We start from the raw sequence: 5,658 nt of genomic DNA on the forward strand, positions 1-5,658 counted from the left end.
CCGCCTCACCTCACCCTCCGCCCCCCCTCCCCCGAACCCCCCGAGGACGGTGACCCTCCAGCCGCGGAGGGCTTGTGGGTTTTTGAAAAGGCTCGGCGCAGATGAGAGAGGCCGGGGAGAGCCGGAGCCACGCTCGACTGTAGTGTCGATTCCGGGAACACGACCGCTCCCTGACCCCTCTGTGGTAACGCCGGAGATGTGACGGGCGAGGCGGCGTCCCTCCGCCGTGTTTTTCCCCGAGAAAGTTTCAGAGGAAGCCCCAGAGCGGATTGAGACGAAGCATGGAAATGTTCGATGTTTCTACACCCCTGTAAAAAATAAGAATCATTCCACACTCTTAGAGATTGATATTTGAAGTACGTTTCTAAGTTGAAAGGAAAAGAGAAAAATGATAAATCCAGGGGGAATGGTAGTTTACTTTTTCAGAAAGGGGAACTCGTGCTTCATTAAAACTGAAACGTCACACGTGTCAGTATTCTTATTGATTAGGTTTAATTACGCAATCAAATCTATTCAGATCAATCCTGATCTGAACTCCCAGATACTCTGTAGACAGTAAACTGTTATTTTATAGTTTTACATCATTTAATAGTCTTGTATGGAGCATAAAATGTAACCACCTTCAAAATCCAACTACTCATTTTTTTCATTTTCATTCATTTTTCATTTCTTTTTTTTAACTCACATAATGGGCATAATTACAAGTTTGGCTGTCACCAAAATTGGAGAATATTACCTATATCACTGTAACCTTTAGTAACAAGAAGTTTGGTGAATATGCATTTAAAGGAAGTCTTACCTCCTCTGAAATTTAGTGTCCTTTTATGTGCAATTTTCTTTCATTGTTTTAGGTAATTGTACTTTTAATTGCATTTTAATCACTGTTCTTCACCACAGATATACGGTGGTCCTAGCTAGCAGTCAGAAGAACACAATGCCTTAAATTAAGCATTAAATGAACACCAGACACCTACTTGGCTCTTCCCTGTAATTTGTAGCCTGCAATGAGAGGAAATCACGATTATTTCAATGCAGGTTAAGAGATGTGCAGAAATGAAAATAAATAAAAAATTATACAATCATTCCCTGAGAGCAAGTTTTTGTCATTCAAAGGTACAGACACAGAGTCGAACAATGAATGGACAATTTGAACAAAGTTTCAAACATTCACGGCATTTTTTCAAATTAGAAATATGATCAATAAATGTGTCTTCCGCCACTGCTGAAGAGCTCAACGCCAAAAGCATAGTCTTATTTGTTTTCCATTCGTGACTATGGAACGTGCCTTGCTCTCTCTTTCTCTTATCTATAAATATCGAACAAACTGATTCGGTCAAAAATAATCACACATATTACAGAGACGGCTAAATTAAATCAACAGCGGCCCCGAAGAAAACGAGTTGGCGTGCGTTAAAGTCTTGAGCTAACGTAGACGGGAAGTATTAAAGTGTCTGTTTGAAAAGACAGAGACATTTTCCTCCTGGTCTAAGTTCCGGTGGGTTGTTCGCCGACTGTAATGGATGCAAAGACCCTCTCTCAATCAATCGATGGAGGGATAGGGGGGTCGGTTAGGAAGGGAGGGTCTGCTGCGCATTACCAATTCATTTTGCACAGCTTAGAGAAGGGGTCTGAGATCCCACTATCGATCTCACTGTTTGTCCATAACCCCCCGGTCCGTTTGTTCCCCGCGGAACAGGAAGGGAGGGGAAAAAAACGCGATAATAGGGAGGGAACTCTTGACTTTGTGAATAAGTGAGAGATAATTCGAGCAGTGAGCACACATCATTCCGCTGAAATATACTCTCCAGCCTCGGTGATTAGGTGAGAGTTGAAAGGACGGCGCTCCGTTCTGGAAAATTCAGTGAGAACCCCTGGGATTGTGTGGAACGGGAGCAGCAGTAATGACCAAACGGTCATATTCCAGATCTCAACATTTGTTGTGTCCGTTTGACGTGTTCTTATAACTTAACTTTATCATGCAGAAAACAGTTGTACTTTTTTTTTGCGTTAGTCATTTGAGAGAACTGAATTGCTTATCTGTGGTGAGCAAATAATTTCTTCTCCTGCCTGCTTGATTCAAGCTTAGTTAGTTCATTCAATATTTAATTTTGCTGCAATATGGGAATGCAGCAACACAGCACTCACAAGAAATGCTTGCCTTCACTTGCATATTAAGTCGCATCAGCTTCATGTAGCTGTGGCCTGTGGTCTTATCTTGCTGACTGGGTTTTCCGGTCAATGGGGTTCTGAAGCACTCTCCCCTCTGAATAAAATTTTTCTTTTCCAACTACCTGACCTCTATCCTCTGACCTCTGACCCCAGAGAGGGGTCAAGGTTCACGTCCAGTCCAGTGAACAGAGGCGAGTTGCCAGTGGCTGTAAATGTCACTGTGGCCCTGTACACCGTGAACAGCAGGAGACTGTAGCTCTCTTATGATTGGTTCATTTCCCCCTCTTCTTTTCACCATTTCTTAAGGTGCGTCCTGATATCTGATAGTGATGTCCAGTCAGGGAAGCACGTTGAACCAGGAGCAGAGAGCTTGAAAGCAGTCTCCTTCTCCATGTGCATGCGCACACACACACACACACTCCCTCCCTCTCATTGCTACAAGAACTAGAAATTGGTACACGTTGTTTGTGTACTGTACCTTAAACCAGAACTGCCTTTAAGTTGCAACACAATGCTAATAGCATAACCGTTTTTCACAGTACATTGAACACGTTTTCTCATGGCTGTGTCACCAGTACTAGTGCAAAAAACACTGCAGCTGATGTTCAGTTCTCACAATACATACACGTGCAAGTCTGTGACTTCTTTCCATACGGCACGCCACACTGCGCTATATCGGAGCGTTTGGCCCAATCAGAGGACAGGTACATCGTTCACCTGACAGCATGCATGTGGTCACCTGGCATGTGATTGGATGGAAATATTGTGACAGTTACCCAAGGCCAACTAAACCTGCTGTAGTCAATTTTCCTTTTTTCAGAGTAATCATTGCAGCTTGACCCTCATTACTTATGGCTTTATTGGAGTCGTATATAGACATTATAGCTTATAGAGAGAATCCCCCATCTGGAAAACATTGTCTGTCACAGACAATGATGAAGACCCGTGGGTTCAAAACACATTGGCTGTTCGTGGTTTGTGTTCTTTAAATATTCCTGCGCAATATGCCAACATAATGAAGCCTATTTAATGGTAATCGTCCTGTTCCTCCTCTTCATACATGAGTATCTCGTATACCTGGGAAGTAAGTTCTTTATATTTATATCTTTCTTTCCTGTTTTTGATTGTTATTAGGGAGCTTTGGAATCCCCACTTGTGTGCTTTGGTCGATTTTCCTCTGGTTCAAGGAGCATCTTGTTACTCTCTTTTTTAATTTGTCTGATGCACTGAGTGGCCAGTGTTCAATGTGACAGTTTCCTGTCCAAGTTAAGCCCAGCTTCTCTTCTTGGCATCATAAGCACACTAAATCCAGGCCTACCTTATTGACCGTGGTTGTAAGCAGACATGGATTATTAGATATGGACAAAGAATATCAAAAGGTTACTAAACAAATTAGAGAAGTCTTGTCCTTACAATCGATTTGTTTGCAGAGTGATGAAATTAGGAGTCAGTTGTAATGTTTGAAACACTATTGCGTTGGAGCGAGGAGGCAGGTTGTGATGTTCCGTGTCTTCAAGCAGATGAACATCCTCGGGAGGTAAAAACATGTTTCTTTCTGTCACCAGCGGGGCAGAGAGGATGTTGACGTGTGTCTTAATCTCTGACATCTGCAAAACCACTGCACAATGCACAGATCCCCTGAGATTATGAAGATGTATTGTCATAAATCTTGTTACACATTTATTTATTTACTTGTATATTAGTTTAATTACTTTACAATGCATCCCTGAAGTAAGTTTTGTTTTGCCTTCAGATTGTGTGTCAAAGAGTCCCCTTTATATTTATGGGTGTTTTTTTTTGCTAAATTTGACTCACATCCTTTAAAAATAGTAATACTCACACTGCAGTGGCTCATGCAGTCACCAGAGGTACCTGATGACGTTTGATGGCTTGGATTGATATTGACAATTTTACACACACACACACACACACACACATACACGGTCTTAATCCTAACCTGTCCCTTTGACCCAAATGAGGCATTGATCAGCCACTCTGTGCCCCACCCAAACCACATTTCTCCACTTCATCATTCTCTCCTCGGGTCCTGTGAAATCCTCTGTTTGCTTGATATTCCTTTCCATTCCTTTCACTAATCAAATCATTGGGTTTTAGATTCATGTGAAATTGACTTTGCCAGATTATTTCCACTTTGCATTGTAACTAGTGTAATCAGGCTATGGATAAACGTGGACATAATTTTGAATAATAGTTTGTTTCTGTTGAAAAAAAGGTAACACTTTATTTTATAGCCCGTTAATAACCTAGTAACTATTGTGATTTCAGAGGTAAGTACTATGATACAGGCTGTAAAACATATTTACATAGTACTTACATCTTGTACTTCCTGACTTTGTTTTATAGTACTTACCCCTGGAATCAAAGCAGTTACCTAATAATTGCACAAGTATTTGTGTATTTGCCCAGTAAATAATAGGTCATTAGCAAGCTGTGAAATAAAGCCCTACCATAGTCTTCTATCAATTCTACATCCGCATAGTTAGCGCTGAGTGCTCATGGCATCCCTTGATCTATGCACTGATATTCTCGGTTTATGGCGTTTTATCTGTCACACTGAGCACACTGCGTGTTCGGACTGGCACAAGGCCGAGGTCTCCTTTGTATAGCGATTCATATGCACGGGACCCCGGGAAAGTGGGGACCACCAGGACAGACATTGTCTAATTTAATTAGGATGTCATTTCTGCTGAGAATGAATGGGACAGGACAGATGGAATGGAGGAAAACTATCCTGATCGTTTAGTGACGAATGTGAAAATGACCCAGTCCAAACATAGCACCTGATAATGGCTCTGAAAGATCACTCCATTAGGGGATACTATTTAATCTCCGGGAGACATTGGTCATGATGAGGCCCACGCAAAAGTTTTTCCCTGCCGTCTTTCTCTCTCCTTCCACCTCCTCCCTCACACACACACTCTCTCTCTCCCACACACACACACACACACACATCCGCTCTCTTTCTCTCTCACACACACACTCTCTCTCTCCCTCTCTTACACACACACACACACATCCGCTCTCTTTTTCTCTCACACACACTCTCTCTCTCTGTCTCGCACACACACCCTTACTCTCCCTCTCTCACACACACACACACACACACACACACATACCCACTCTCTTTCTCTCTCACACACACTCCCTCTCACTCACACACACACACGCTCTCTCTCTCACACGCACACACGCACACGCTCTCCCACTCTCTCTCCCCAGCAGCAGTAGTGTCTCTTTGTCAGAGCCCTTATGTGGTCCGTGGGGATAATGTCCCTATTAATTGTCCCTCTTTGTAAGGTGACAGCTGCTGCTTCCAGTTGAGACGGATGAGTTTCGGCGACCCTCTGTCCCTCGTCCCCGTCTGCCCCGTCTCCGCCCGGCTCACAGGTGCAGCGGCGTGCGTCCGCCCGCCAGGACCGCCCCCCTCCCCCCCCCCCCCCCCCGGACCATTTCTCACGCATATGTTGA

The sequence above is a fragment of the Conger conger genome, chromosome 15 (genome assembly GCF_963514075.1).
Source record: "Conger conger chromosome 15, fConCon1.1, whole genome shotgun sequence".
NCBI classification, from domain to species: domain Eukaryota; kingdom Metazoa; phylum Chordata; class Actinopteri; order Anguilliformes; family Congridae; genus Conger; species Conger conger.